Below are 16,677 nucleotides of genomic sequence, written 5' to 3' on the forward strand. Positions count from 1 at the left end.
TCTGCCAGCCAGCAGGCAGGGACTGAGCGTGCAAAGCAGGCCCGTCTGAGAGACCCAGGCGGGGTGGGGAGGGGGGTGGGGTACCGCTGGGCCACACGGGCTGAGGGCTCAGGGTTACCAGAGCCAAGGCAACACACGTGTGTTTCGAATTTTCTTTCATGTCTTCTCGGGGCCTGCTTGCTTCCATCCCTCCCCCAGCCTCCGTGTTCCAGGCTATAATCAGTTCGGATGGGGCACAGCAGACGCACGTGGGCTGGGGGTGGGGAGCAGTGGGGACTCACTCGGGGGTTTTGTTACCTGCTGCGTTTGCAGACCCACCGAGGGGCAGGGGTACCAGGATGCTTAGCTCTGGAGCTCCAGCTGCAGCCTGGACTCACATCCTGGCTCTGGTCCTAGCTGGCTGAGCGACCTTGGCTATACTTTTTGACCTCTCTGAGCCTCAGTGGACTCATCTAGGAAATGGGGCCTCGATGCATATTCTGACCGTGAAGTGTAAATAGAACAAGCTGACAGAGGGCAGAGCACAGCCAGCTGGTCTGCTGGCACGAGCTCCCTTGCCCTTTGTGGGAGTGGGGAAGGGACAGGAAACAGGGTCCCTGGTGTGGAGACTGCGAGGCCATCGGCTCAGTATAACTCAGGCCTGAACAGGAGAGCACGCTGTCTGCAGCTCCTGGCTGTCACCTGCGTCTGTAGGTGGTACTGAGAGCAGGGGGCATTTGAGTCATCAGGTGCAGCCCCTCACCCCTCCTCCACCCAGAGCTGCTTTCCTCCCCATGTGGCCAAACGCCCACCCAGGCCTGTCCTGCCCTGACCGTGGGCAGCTGCCGCCCCTGACACCCAGTGTCTGATGGGACACAGCTGAGCTGCTTGCTCCTGTCTCAGGGACACCTCCATTTAGGGTGTGAGAAGCATAATGTCCTTCCTATCCCCTCAGTCTGGGGATATCACTACAGATGGGGCCAATTTGCCTCCCAGGTTCCAGGCCACTCAGTTTGAACCTGTTTAAGATCCCAGGGTCCCTGAAAATCAGAAGAGAACTCTGCTCCCTGCTGCTGGGAAAGATACTCCCCCAAAGCTCTTCCCACTCCATCAGGGGCTCCCCCGTGCCCTCAGAGCCTCTAAGTCAGGGAGATTCCTGCTTGGGGAATGAACCCCATCCCCCCAGAAAGTCAGTCCTTGGTTTGAGAATCCCCACTCTGAGCCCTTTCCCAGGAGAGACCCCAACAAGGAGGGGTCAGGAGTTCTGATGGGCAATGCCCAGGAAAGGCTGACCCTCAGTTATCCCTCCCGGCAGCTGCCCTCCCGTCTGAAGGCTTCCCCTCCCCACACCTCAGGGACATCTCTGCTTCCCACGTCAGAGCCAGAGGATGTGGGGAGCTCTGAGGGCCCATTCCACCCTCGCCTGACGTTCAGGAGAACCGAGGCTCAGGGAGGCTGGCTGGGTCAGCTGAGGGCACAGGGCGTCCTCCCAGCTCACGCTCGGATCTCGGTGTCTGAGGCTCAGGGCACACGGTGGGCTGGGGCAGGGGCCTGGCCGGCGGGGGTCAGCCAGGCCGCCGGGACTGGGGCCGGGGTGGGGGGGTGTGGCGGGGTAGCCTCCACCCTCTCCCCGCCCCTCGGCTTTTGTTTGCGACTGATGGAAAGTGGCAGAGGTTTCTGGCTTTGCCAGATCATAGCTGGGAGAACAGATGGCCAATTCATCCCACCAAACTTGGCACCTCAAACAAAAGAAACAATATGTGTTTGGCTCCCTAATCTTTTCCTCAGGTTCCCAGGCAGGTGACTGGAAAGTCTGATGACAAGAAAGCGTCAACTCACTTCTCTTAGGACGCAAACCACAAACCCAGCCTGGCCATTGTTTCGCCGGCTCCCCGCCCATCCCTCTCCCCCTCTCCCTCCTCCCTCTCCAGCGCTGCCAGGCCTCGCAACAGCAGCTCCGAGTGTCCCCCAGAACCAGTCTTCTGTGCGGTGGGCTGGGGCTGGGGCCGGGGGGCACCATTTCTCGAAGCCTCACACCCTTTCTCTCTCTCTCACAGCAGCCCTACTATGATCCCATTTGCAGCTGAGAAAACGGAGGCCCTGAGGGGTTAATTGACAGGCCTCAGGCTCTAGAAGTGGCAGAGCCAAGCGTGGTCACAGCAGCTGCTGTGCTTTGAGCTTCTCCTGGGGCCAGAGTACTGCCCCACTTTCTAGATTGTGGACAGGGGCCTGGGCTCTGGGGAGCTGGGCATGGAGACACTTCCGAGGAGCAGTCTGAAGAGGTGGCCCAGGTCTCCCGTGGCGTTCTGGAGTTGGGGAGCTAGGGGGTTCCATGGGAAGTCTTGGGGACACGCCCCTACAGCTATGGGTAACTGTGCACCTACTGTGTGTCTGGCATTTAGTAGGTACTTCGCATGAGCTTCCCCTAATGGGCTCTGTTTCATGTGAACAATTGTCCCGGTTTTATAGATGAAAAATCAGAGGCAGAGAGAAACGATTTGCCAGAGCTGTACAAGCAGTTAAATGCCAGAGCTAGGACTCTTTCCACTGCCTCAGCTGTTTCTCTTCGCCCTCCACCCTTGCCCCAGCCCCAGCCGCAGGGAGGGTGTTAATGAGGCTGGCCTGGGAGAGGCAAGGGAAGGCCCTCTGTCCACAGGTGCCGGCAGGTCTTCCCGTGGTGGCCAGACCCAGGCCTGGCGCCACTCTGCCCCTGCCTGTCTACTCTCCCCAACGTGGGGTGGCGGCTGATACCCCTCTGGGGTGGGGTGGGGGCCCCTGCACGTGTCTGGGCCCTGCCTGCCAAGACCCCGCCCTGGAGACCCAGAGTCTGTCTTCCTGGGATGGCAGTGTTCCCATCCTGGACTCTCTGGGCGGGGCAGGTGGGGCTCGGGCAGTCACAGGGCTGGCTTGGAGGGCCGGGGAACTGAGAGGTGGGAGGTGGTGAGGTGTGAGCCCCGGGCCTGGGGGACCTGTCTCCTCTGGTCTTTTTCTCTCTATGTAGGCTGGTTGGATCTTTGACTCTTCCTTCTCTGCCTCTAGGTGACTCAGGGGTCAAAGAGTTTGTGGTATGATGGGAAGAGCCAGGATGGGAAGCCGGAGACTGAGTTTTGGCCCTGACTCTTCTGGGGAAGGCTGGAGCATCCTTTTCCCTCTGTGGGCTGCGTGCTGGTGACATCCCCGCCACACACCGTTCAGGGCCCAGCAGGCCCTTTAGGCCCCGGTGCCTGGCCATCCCAGAGCAGTGAGGAGCTCGGGAGACAACATTTGTCTGTTTTCTCCATCGAGAGAGCACCTGAAGAGCAGCTCCAGGCTCTCAGTGGAAAGGGATTTAAAGAGGAAAATAAATAAAGTGTGAAAGTGGGTCTTACTGACAAGCTCAAGCCCTGCTAGCTTTGCCTCTGTTCCTGCCCTGCCTCTCCATCCCCTCGGTGACTCGGGAGCTGTTTCTCCACACTGAGCCCCTTCTCACACCGTCCTCCTCTTCAATCTTCTGCTCAGGAAAACCTGCTTCAGAATGGGGGTGAGGTCAGGGGAGGTTCCAAACGAGAAGGTTGTCAACCACAAAAGGACCCCAGAAAGTGACTGAGCTCCTACCAAATGCATCAGCAGCACAGCACCACGTTCCCTCCACCACCATCACCCCCTCCTCCATCGCCACCATGACCACCATCCCCACCATCCCCACCATCCCCACCATCTCCACATCCCCACAACCGCCATGACTACCATCACCACCATCACCTCCTCCTCCATTGTCACCACCATCCCCACCATCACCCCCTCCTCCATCACCACGATCATCACCACCACCAATATCTCCACATCCCCACCATCCCCACCATCACCCCTCCTCCATCACCACCATCACCACCACCACCATCCCCACATCCCCACAGCCACCATCCCCCCCATCCCCACCATCCCCATCCCCACCATCCCCACCATCCCCACCATCACCCCCTCCTGCATCCCCACCATCACCACGATCATCACCACCACCAACATCTCCACATCCCCACCATCCCCACCATCACCCCTCTTCCATCACCACCATCGCCACCACCATCACCACCACCAACATCTCCACATCCCCACAACCACCATCCCCACCATCCCCACCATCACCCCTCCTCCATCACCACCATCACCACCACCACCATCCCCACATCCCCACAGCCACCATCCCCCCATCCCCACCATCCCCATGCCCACCATCCCCACCATCCCCACCATCACCCCTCCTCCATCACCACCATCACCACCACCACCATCCCCACATCCCCACAGCCACCATCCCCCCATCCCCACCATCCCCATCCCCACCATCCCCACCATCCCCACCATCACCCCCTCCTGCATCCCCACCATCACCACGACCATCACCACCACCACCACCCCCACATCCCCACAACCGCCATGACCACCATCACTGCCACCAGCATTGCATCATCACTGTATAGTTTCCCTTTCCTTACTGTAACAAATTATCACAAACTTTGTGTCCTGAATCCCTTCTTCAAGCAGCTGTTACAAAACGCCCACAGACTGGATGGCTTATGAAAAGCAGAAATTTATTTCTCACAGTTCTCAAGGCTTGGGTATCCAAGATCAATGGCTGGAAGATATGGTGTTTGGTCCAAGGTCTTCCTGGTTCATAGATGATCCTCTTTTTCCTGTGTCCTCACAGGGCAGAAGGGCTAGCACGCTCTATGGGCCTCTTCTAAGAGCACTGATTCCATTCGTGTGGGATCCACCCTCATGATTTCATTACCCCCAAGACTTCATCTTCTAATACTACCACACTGAGTGAGTGAGTGAAAGTTGCTCAGTCGTGTTTCACCCTTTGCAACCCCCTGGACTATATAGTCCTTGGAATTCTCCAGGACAGAATACTGGAGTGGGAAGCTGTTCCCTTCTCCAGGGGATCTTCCCAACCCAGGGATCGAAGCCAGGTCTCCTGCATTGCAGGAGGATTCTTTACCAGCTGAGCCACCAGAGAAGCCACTATCACAGTGGGCAGTAGGATTTCAACATGGGGATTTGGGTGGGGAGAGACACAAGCATTTAGAGCATAGCACTAGAAGACACAGAGACATTACTTTGCCAACAAAGGTCCATCTAGTCAAGGCTATGGTTTTTCCAGTAGTCATGTATGGATTAGAGAAGGCAGTCATACAGTAGTCGTGTATGCATCAGAGAAGGCAGTCATACAGTAGTCATGTATGGATCAGAGAAGGCACTTCAGTATTCTTGCCTAGAGAATCCCAAGGATGGAGGAGCCTGGTGGGCTGCAGTCCATGGCGTCGCTAGGAGTCGGACACAACTGAGCGACTTCACTTTCACTTTTCACTTTCATGCATTGGAGAAGGAAATGGTAACCCACTCCAGTGTTCTTGCCTGGAGAATCCCAGGGAGAAGGGAGCCTGGTGGGCTGCTGTCTCTGGGGTTGCACAGAGTCGGCCATGACTGAAGCAACTTAGCAGCAGCAGCAACATGTATGGATGTGAGAGTTGGACTGTGAAGAAAACTGAGAGCTGAAGAATTGATGCTTTTGACTGTCGTGTTGGAGAAGACTCTTGAGAGTCCCTTGGACTGCAAGGAGATCCAACCAGTCCATCCTAAAGAGATCAGTCCCAAGTGTTCATTGGAAGGACTGATGTTGAAGCTGAAATTCCAATACTTTGGCCACTTGATGAGAAGAACTAACTTATTTGAAAAGACCCTGATGCTGGGAAAGATTGAAGGTGGGAGGAGAATGGGACGACAGAGGATGAGATGGTTGGATGGTATCACCAACTTGATGGGCATGAGTTTGAGTAAACTCTGGGAGTTGCTGATGGACAGGGAAGACTGGCGTGCTGCAGTCCATGGGGTCACAAAGAGTCAGACACAACTGAGCAGCTGAACTGAACTAGAAGACAACACAGATTTATTATGCGAGAGTTCTGGAATTCAGAACTTCAGATGTGCCGAGTATATTCTTTGCAGCCAAAGATGGAGAAGCTCTATACAGTCAGCAAAAACAAGACCAGCAGCTGACTGTGGCTCAGACCATGAACTCCTTATTGCCAAATTCAGACTTAAATTGAAGAAAGTAGGGAAAACCACTAGACCATTCAGGTATGACCTAAATCAAATCCCTTATGATTATACAGTGGAAGTGAGAAATAGATTTAAGGGCCTAAATCTGATAGACAGAGTGCCTGATGAACTATGGAATGAGGTTTGTGACATTGTACAGGAGACAGGGATCAAGACCATTCCCATGGAAAAGAAATGCAAAAAAGCAAAATGGCTGTCTGGGGAGGCCTTACAAATAGCTGTGAAAAGAACAGAAGCGAAAAGCAAAGGAGAAAAGGAAAGATATAAGCATCTGAATGCAGAGTTCCAAAGAATAGCAAGAAGACATAAGAAAGCCTTCTTCAGCGATCAATGCAAAGAAATAGAGGAAAACAACAGAATGGGAAAGACTAGAGATCTCTTCAAGAAAATTAGAGAGGGACTCTCTGTCCCGCGTGCATGCGCACGCTCTCTCTCTCTCTCCCTCCCCATGCACTCCTCCACTCTCTTCTCTTTGAGTCTTGGATTCTCCTGCTATCTCCTAAATAAAATATAGCTGTAACACTGATTTGCCTAAGAGCTGTAGCACGGTTTGTCCAAGACCCAAGAGCTGTGACGCGCTGAGGGCTTTAATGTCCGTCGCTCCAAATCTTTGTTGTGACGAGACAAAGAACCGAGGAACATACACTCACGTGACATCTATGGTGCCGTGACTCGGGTTTAACCTGGCTGAAACAACCCCTGTGTGGAAGAGGCCAAGCACAGCAGGAGCCCAACTCAGCGAAGCTCCCGCACTAGAAGCTGAAGGCGAAGAAACCCAGCGCAGGGGAAGGCCCATCGTGCTGGAAACCGGGACAGCGATAAATGAACTCAGCAGAAAGCTCACACGGCCCAGTCTCAGATTCCAGAAGACCTCCAGTTAAGGGCTCTCTCCCTTTTCACTCTTGTCTAGAAATCTTGGACCCCTGGACAAAACCCCGAGAGGGATTGTCAGAAGATCCTCTGACCAATCCTGAGGAAATCTGGTACACTGATGGAAGCAGCTTTGTCGTGGATGGAAAAAGAAGAGCTGGGTATGCAGTAGTCTCCAATTTTGAGACCAAAGAGGCTAAGCCTCTTCTACCAGGTCAACCAGCTACAACATGCAGTGACAGTTCAACAAAGATATAAAACTACAGCTGACCACGGAAAATATCACACACCCTTGGACACCGCTATAAGGACTCTGAGGATTGAGACTAGCAAGAGGGGGAGGCCCAATACCCCTCACTGTCCCAGTTCAGCAGGGAGTAGCCAGAAAGACCTCGACGCCCCTATTCCCAAAGAATTGGGCCTCCCATCTCTTGAGGGGGGAATGTTAGGTAGGTAGAATAGGGAAAAGGAGTCCAAAATGGCAGTGGCTAAAAGACAGGAAGGTCCGAGGACCAGAGTGAAGACTTCAGGCAGAACAAACAGAACAAACAGCACTCCTGGCTAAGCCCAATTTGCATAGGGCAGGCTCAGGTGGAGGAAAAAACTTATAAAAGGAGGAGCCAAAGCGCTTTCTCTCGGACTCTCTGTCCCGCGTACATGCGCACGCGCTCTCTCTCTCTCCCTCCCCACGCACTCCTCCACTCTCTTCTCTTTGAGTCTTGGATTCTCCTGCTATCTCCTAAATAAAATAGAGCTGTAACACTGAAAAAAAAAAAAAAAAGAAAGAAAATTAGAGATACCAAAGGAACATTTCATGCAAAGATGGGCTCAATAAAGGACAGAAATGGTATGGACCTAACAGAAGCAGAAGATATTAAGAAGAGATGGCAAGAATACACAGAAGAACTGTACAAAAAAGATCTTCACGACCCAGATAATCACGATGGTGTGATCACTCACCTAGAGCCAGACATCCTGGAATGGGAAGTCAAGTGGGCCTTGGAAAGCATCACTACGAACAAAGCTAGTGGAGGTGATGGAATTCCAGTTGAGCTATTCCAAATCCTGAAAGATGATGCTGTGAAAGTGCTGCACTCAATATGCCAGCAAATTTGGAAAACTCAGCAGTGGCCACAGGACTGGAAAAGGGCAGTTTTCATTCCAATCCCAAAGAAAGGCAATGCCAAAGAATGCTCAAACTACCTCACAACTGCACTCATCTCACACGCTACTAAAGTAATGCTCAAAATTCTCCAAGCCAGGCTTCAGCAATACGTGAACCGTGAACTTCCTGATGTTCAAGCTGGATTTAGAAAAGGCAGAGGAACCAGAGATCAAATTGCCAACATCCACTGGATCATGGAAAAAGCAAGAGAGTTCCAGAAAAACATCTATTTCTGCTTTATTGACTATGCCAAAGCCTTTGACTGTGTGGATCACAATAAACTGTAGAAAATTCTGTAAGAGATGGGAATACCAGACCACCTGATCTGCCTCTTGAGAAATTTGTATGCAGGTCAGGAAGCAACAGTTAGAACTGGACATGGAACAACAGACTGGTTCCAAATAGGAAAAGGAGTTCGTCAAGGCTGTATATTGTCACCCTGTTTATTCAACCTATATGCAGAGTACATCATGAGAAATGCTGGGCTGGAAGAAGCACAAGCTGGAATCAAGATTGCTGGGAGAAATATCAATAACCTCAGATATGCAGATGACACCACCCTTATGGCAGAAAGTGAAGAGGAACTCAAAAGCCTCTTGATGAAAGTGAAAGTGGAGAGTGAAAAAGTTGGCTTAAAGCTCAACATTCAGAAAACGAAGATCATGGCATCTGGTCCCATCACTTCATGGGAAATAGATGGGGAAACAGTAGACACAGTGTCAGACTTTATTTTTCTGGGCTGCAAAATCACTGCAGATGGTGACTGCAGCCATGAAATTAAAAGACGCTTACTCCTTGGAAGGAAAGTTATGACCAACATAGATAGCATATTCAAAAGCAGAGACATTACTTTGCCAACAAAGGTTCGTCTAGTCAAGGCTATGGTTTTTCCTGTGGTCATGTATGGATGTGAGAGTTGGACTGTGAAGAAGGCTGAGCACCGAAGAATTGATGCTTTTGAACTGTGGTGTTGGAGAAGACTCTTGAGAGTCCCTTGGACTGCAAGGAGATCCAACCAGTCCATTCTGAAGGAGATCAGCCTTCGGATTTCTTTGCAATGAATGATGCCAAAGCTGAAACTCCAGTACTTTGGCCACCTCATGCAAAGAGTTGACTCATTGGAAAAGACTCTGATGCTGGGAGGGATTGAGGGCAAGAGGAGAAGGGGACGACAGAGGATGAGATGGCTGGATGGCACCACTGACTCGATGGACGTGAGTCTCAGTGAACTCCGGGAGTTGGTGATGAACAGGGAGGCCTGGCGTACTGCGATTCATGGGGTCGCAAAGAGTCGAACATGATTGAGGAACTGATCTGATCTGATCTGAAGTGGGCTAAAATTAAGGGGTAAGCAGGGCCATCTTCCTTGGTAGGAGGTAGGAGGCTCTAGGGGAGAATCCATCACCTTTCCTCATTCAGCTTCTAGAGGTTGCCCACGCTCCTTGTCTTGTGGGCCCCTTCTTCCATCATCAAAGCCAGCAATAGCCAGTAAGGTTTTCTTATGCTGCATTACTCTGAATCTCACCCCTATGCTGTGGTTATACTGGCCCACATAGGTCACCTAGAATAATCTATCTCAGGGAGGGCTGATTGTCAACTGTAAGTAACTCTTGCCATAAAACATAACATATGCACATTTTCCAGAGACGTGGATGTGGGCATCTCTGTGGGCCCATCTCCAGAACTATTACCCCTATCCCACTTCCATCAGCATCACCGCCATGATCACCCAAGTGTCACCACCATCACCACCATCACCAGCATCCCTCACAGCCACCGCCTCACTTCTACTATTTAAGATCCCAGCTCAAATGTCACTTCCTTCCAGCAGTCTTCTCAGACCACTCTAACTAAAGTAAGGCCGCCTAGAGATTAGTTTTGGTATAAATACACCTTGTTGTTGTTTAGTCACTCAGTCATGTCTGACTCTCTGTGACCCCCTCGACTATAGCCCACCAGGCTCCTCTGTCCAGGAGGAGACCCTGGAATTCCAGGCAAGAATTCTGGAATTCTCCAGGCAAGAATACTGAACTGGGTTGCCATTTCCTTCTCAAGGCGATCTTCCTGACCCAGGGATAGGACCTGTGTCTCCTGCATTGGCAGGGGGATTCTTTACTGCTGAGCCACCAGGAAAGCCCTGTACATCTAATAAACTTAAAGAACAACAAAGAACTACTCTGAACAAAGAAGTCAGAAAAAAAATCCACAGATCATATTACCGAAAGGAAAAAACCTTTCAGTAATTGATGCAATGAAAAGATTAAACTATCAGAACAGAGAGAGGATGTGGACAATGTGATTTTACAGAACTTGCACTAATAGACACTTGCTGAACATTGCTGGCAATGACAATGGCACGCTCATTCTTTTCGAGAATGTGACTTCCTTCAGGTTCAAGCCCTGGGTCGCGAAGACCCCCTGGAGAAGGAAATGGCAACCCACTCTAGTATTCCTGCCTGGAGTATTCTGTGGACAGAGGAGCTTGGCAGGCTACAGTCTACCGGGTTGCAAAGAGTCAGACACAACTGAGTGACTAAGTTTCACATTCACTTTTGAGTGCCAAGAACGGTGTTTCTAAAAAGGGTAACATGTACACACTACTATATATGAAGTAGATAACCAATATGGACCTACTGTACAGCACAGGGAATTATACTCAATATTTTATGATAACCTATAAAGGAAAAGAATCTGAAAAAAAATATATGTATGTGTAACTGAGTCACTTCGCTGTTATGCCTGAAACAAACACAGCATTGTAAACCAACCATACTTTAATAAAAAAAAAAGTTAAAATTAAAGAATAAAATAGAAGGTGACTTCAGAGCTGAAATTTGGTAGTGGAGTGGGGGTCAGCGAAGTGATCAAAGAGCTGCAGGAGCAAAGCTGGACTCTGGCAGGAAAAGTTGTGCCTTCTGAAGACCAATAGCTAGCAGGCTGGGGAGGCTGCAGGCCAGGGTGCAGAGGATCACAGCTGAGACGTGACTGGAGCAGCAGACGAGGCCGGAAGTCTGTCAGGAACGACGCTCTTCATTCTTAGAGGAACGGTAGCTTCTGCAGAGTTGTAAGGTTTGCGATCAGACCTCCATTTCTGGCGATCCCTCTGGCTTAGCTATGAAGAATGGATTGCTAGGGGTTTGGGGACAAGGAGTGTGTGGCACCTACTTAAGACCTGCTGTTGCAGTCCAGCAGTGGAGGGTGGAGATGGCTCTAACTTGGACTGGAGTGGTGGGTGTGGAGATGGAGAGAGGGGGACATAGTTGGGCTCTGTAAGAGTTAAAATTCAAAAGTTCTTGGGGATGGCTTAGCTTTGGGAGTGAGGAGAAGGGTGGTGCCGAGGATGCTGCCTGGGTTTCTGCCTCCATGGATGGATGGTGGTGACACTGCCTCATGAGGACAAGAGTATCATCATGTTTATCATTGTCAATAGCAATATATAACAAAGCAATAACGTACTCCAGCAATGTATTATTATAACTATAATATTATTATTATATAGTATGTATTATGTATTGTAATATATATCTATATTTTATATTTACATTATATTAATTCTATCATTATATTATACTGATTATTAATTGCATTAATATAATCAATATTTTTAGTATTATATTTGATTGTTTAATTATATCAAGTATTATGTCAATATAATATAATTATACTATATAATACATGTTAGATACTCAGTTGTGTCTGACTCTTCGCAGCTGCAGTGGGTAGCCAATGCCTTTTCCAGGGAATCTTCCCAACCCATGGATTGAACTTGGGTCTTCAGCGTTGAGGCAAATTCTTTACCACCTGAGTCACCAGGGAAGCCCAATATAATACATAACATATTATTATATAATATAAAATCTGTATATTTATATATAATGTTTATTGTAATATAATTCATATATTATTATATATTATAATTATATGTAAATGATATTATATATTATATAAATAAATTAATACAATTTATTTATATAATAAATAATTTATTTAATATATACAAAATATAAATTTATATATTACATTTATAATTGAAATATATTATATATAAATATATAATAATATATAAATTATATATAGTTTATATAATATAATTTATATATTATATATACACAAGTTCTCAGTCATGTCCGACTCTTTGCAACCCCATGGACTGTAGCCTGCTAGGCTCCTCTGCCCATTGGATTTTTCCAGGGAAGAATACCAGAGTGGGTTGCCATTTCCTTCTCCAGGGGATCTTCCCAACCCAGGAGTCGAACCCAGGTCTCTTGTGTCTGCTGCACTGGCAGGCAGATTCTTTACCACTAGTGCCACCGGGGGCGATAGTGTGTATTGTATTATACCCAGGTAGTGACTTAGTTTGGGTTCTTCAGAAGTCAAATCTTGGGACAGGCTTTCAGATGCAAGAAATTCACTTGGGAGGTGGAATAGCGAAGCGGGGAAGTAAGACAGGGTAGAGAAGGTAACCAGCTAAGGGCACATTATCAAGCAAGGCATCATTGTGGGTAAATGGAACTTGATCCTGCTGGGGGAGGGGGAACCCTGGGACCCAGGAAGAATCCTCACCTCAGAGTCATCCTGCCCAGCAAGGAGGAAGCGGGGCTATTCATACACCAACTCTGTCTAGTCATTGGTTGGAGGCTGTTCTCAAGGGGTGTTGATTCCCATTACCTCCAGCCTTCCACATGCAGGGACAGATAAGGCTCAGTGGCAAGAAAAGCCCTCAGGCAAAAAGATTTAGGTTCTGGCAGCTGGAGGCCAGACTTGGGTGTACTGAAATGGCCAGGACTTGGTGACGTGGGAAGGGAACAGACAGCATCTGCGGCTGGCAGGAGGTGGTGAAATAAGGATTCACACCCAGGTCTTCAGGATTTCAAAGTCTATGGATGGATGTGCATATAGATGGATGGATAAATAGACACAGATGGACAGAGAGTTGAGCAGATGAACAGGTGATTGAATAGTTAGATGTTCAAAGAAATGGATGGTTAAGTGGTTGAGCAACGGATGGTTGGATGGATGAATGTTTACATGGGTGAGTGGATGGGCAAATATGTAATGGATGGATAAATAGATGAGGAATGGGTGGATAGATGGATGGATAGATAGGTGAAAAAACTAGTGTATGGGCAAATTTGGGTAGATTGTTTAAAATTGAGTCTGTGACTGAATAGATGGATAGAAAAATAAGTAGACAGCAGGGTGGATGACCAGGTTTGGGAAAAGAGAGGGGCTATGACTTGGCAGAGCCTCAACAGTGGGTTTGGTTGAAGTGAGCTCAGCTAATATCACCTCCATGACCCCTCCCACTGCTCCAGGAGGTCCGCAGTCTCTAAGTCTTAGAGGCTTCCCAGCTGTGGGCTCATATAGATGACCAAGCACATTAGGAAAGAAGTGAAGGGAGCAGGGCAGACCCAGCATGGCAACAGCAGAGAGTGTGGGTCAGGGGCAGCCTGCAAGATGAACCTGGAGTAATGGGGTGGAGCCCCATGGGCCTCGCACCTAGAGTAGGACTGCTTTGCCCAGAGCTGGCTGGGTGCCTGCCCAGGAGACCACATCAGAGGCCTGGCTCTGGCCACCCTGCCGTGTGGGTGGGGGCTGGACATGTTTGTCCCACCACCCAAACAAGGCAATGGTTGCAGAAGGGAGGACGGCTCTCCCAGCGGGAGCAGCACTGGCTGCAGCAGCTAGGGAAAGACGTTGATATCAGGACAGGGAGTCCCTCCATCCTGGCAGAGCCGAGAGGAACCCGGGGACACCGGCTCCAGCCCAAGCACAGCTGATGGGCCCTGCTCTGCCAAGTTTCACTGCCTGGAGCACATTTTTATGACTGAGGAATAATGAGAGGCAGGCATCCTAGCCCTGGCCTTTCCCTGGTGCAGCCTCTGTGTGTGTGTCAGGGGTGGGGCGGGGCGGGGGGCGGTGGGGAGAAGTGCCTGCACACACATATGCATGGTTTGCATGAGTGGACATGGATGTCATAAATGGGTCTCTACATGGGCTTGTCTGTGTGTATGTCAGGGTTGAGTCTACACCCTGGGACATTTGGCATGTCTGGGTTTGAGTGTACGAACAGCCTTATATGTATATGTGGATATGTTTGAAAGTAGGTAGACATGTTTACATGGATGTGAGTGTATTTGTGTGCATGTTGTTGCTTGTGTGTATACTTGCACATGGATGAGCATATTGGCATTTGCATGAGCATATGTGGGTGCAAAGATACTCACATCTGTGTGTTTGTGTTTACACTTGCTGTTTGCATGTGTGGAAACGTATGTGTATGGGTGTGGGGTGCGTGTGCATGCACAAATGCACGCACGCAAGTAGACCTGAGAACCCACCAGGGAATGGATGTCGTGGAATAAAGGACCCCCCCTTCCTTGGCCACAGCCCTATCTCTTACCATCCTCCTCCCCAGCCTCATCCCTTCAGACAAATTTCAGAAGCTAATCAGTTAGTAGTTTTGGAAACATTTTAGGCCATCTCAGGCCTCTGATTTTGCAGGTGCTACCTGGAAAGCCATCTTCTTCCTTTCCCCTTGCTAAAACTCTTGTTCATCTTCCAGGTCCTGGTTCCATGTCTTCTGTGCTATCTTCCTGGTCACCTTAGACTCCATCCTCTGGGTCCCCTGCTGCCTCTCAGACATCCTGTTCATATGGCCAAGAGGTATTTCCTACTCCTCGTATGGACTGGGAGTTCCTTGAGGGTAGAGTTTTGCCTAATTCCTTTCTGGTTCCCCGGGGGTTTGGAATAGGACTTATCATGCAATGGGATGGCTGGATGAATGGGTGGATGGATAGACAGATGGATGAATAGACAGGCAGATGGCTGGATCGATGGACAGGCAGATAGATGTGTGGATGTATGATGGGTGAATGGGTGGGTGGAGGGGTGAGTAAGCACTCAACCCAGCACTTGCACTCCCAAATCCTGGATTCTGAAGGGAGATTCCTTGCAGCTCTTGCTTGGCTTTCCTTTCCTCCGAACAGAAGCTGCGGTCTGTGCTTGTAGGACAAGGTTGCAGCCTCTGGGCTGGCCTGCTTGCTCCCCTCTCCGCTCTGGCTCTCAGGAGGGCTGGCTCCAGACTGGCCACCTACCTTCCGGAGGAGCAGATTAGGCCTGAAGAGGCATTGCTGAGTGGCTTAAGTTAGCTCCTGTTTGTGCTCGGGGCTTTCAAAGGCTGGAAAGACGGCAGAGGAGGGGGCTGACTTCAGGCCCCACTGCTAAGTGGGCAGGGATTGTGTGCCTTCAGGCCTTGATGGCAGGCGGCTTAGGGCAGGGCCCTAGGAGTTTTGAGACAGGAAAATGGTGTTTTGTCTTGTTAATGCATTCACATGGCTTTGAACTGGAGAGTAGTCAGGTGTCCCCAGACAGCCGCTTTTGAGCTGGTCTAGGGTGGGGGCAGGGCCTAGCCAGGCCCCGGATTACAGAGGCCTTCCCAGGGGAAGGCGGCCTTTGATGGGGCCGGGTCTGTTGTCCGGAGTCTGCTTTGCTGGTGGCTGGAGCCCCTAATGAGGGGAATGGCTGTTCTGAGGCATTCCCCCGGTCCCCCTTGGGCAGCAGGCGGAAGCCTCCTTTGATGTCAGAGTCCTTAAGCCAAGTGGGGACTAATTGCCACAAGGTACAGAATATTCTGGTTGTTTGAGGGGTCTGCAACATGCTCACAGTGCCACAGCCACCCTGGGGTGGGGGATGAAGGCAGCCACTCTCCTGATGTGGGGGTGGGTTTTTTCTTTCTTTCTTTCATGCACACAGACCCAGCACAGAATGGGAAACACACTATACCACACACACACACACACACACACACTTTACTGTAACTTTGTAAACAGTATTATGTTCAAAAACATGTTTTTGTTTTTTTTTTTTAATCAAAAAGCCAGTTTGGTGGGAGTGGTAAGGGCAAAGAGTAAAACAAAGCAGATTCTGGTAGGCCAGTGGCAGAGGGATTAGGATCCAAGCCCGTTTAGCCACTTGTTAGCTGGGGCAGGTCTCTGAGACTCGTTGGACCCCAGCACCGTCCCCTGACAAAGGCCAGACTATGCCTGACACCGTAGGTGCTTGAGTGTTCTTCCTGCCTTTCAACAGCTAAGGTGCCTGAGTTCTTGAGAGAGTTCACTAACACAAGGCATCTGTTCTCCTGGCTGGAATGGAGAGCCTGGTCAGCAGACATCAGTTAAATCACTCTCATTTGATCAAAGAACAGGGCAAGGATGGTTTCCTTCCATTTTTAATGTTTGTGCCCACATGGTTTTCATCTCAAAGGAAGATGACCTCTGTGCATTACGCTCACTCATATCCAACCCTCACTTTGACCTTTCAATAGAATCTGGAATTATTGTGTTTTTACACTATACCAGGCACAGGGCTAGGTGATCTATTATCTCTAATCTCCATGCTGACACTTTTTGAGGTTAATAATCCCATTAGACAGATGGGGAACCCCAGACTCACAGAGACAACGACTGGCCTGAAATCATCCTATGTTTGGATGGGAGAACCAGCTTTCTGGTCAACCTGGCTTCAAAGCCCAAACCCTCTCAAGCCTGTCCCAGCTGAAT

This window comes from Bos taurus, chromosome 20, assembly GCF_002263795.3.
Source record: "Bos taurus isolate L1 Dominette 01449 registration number 42190680 breed Hereford chromosome 20, ARS-UCD2.0, whole genome shotgun sequence".
NCBI lineage: Eukaryota > Metazoa > Chordata > Mammalia > Artiodactyla > Bovidae > Bos > Bos taurus.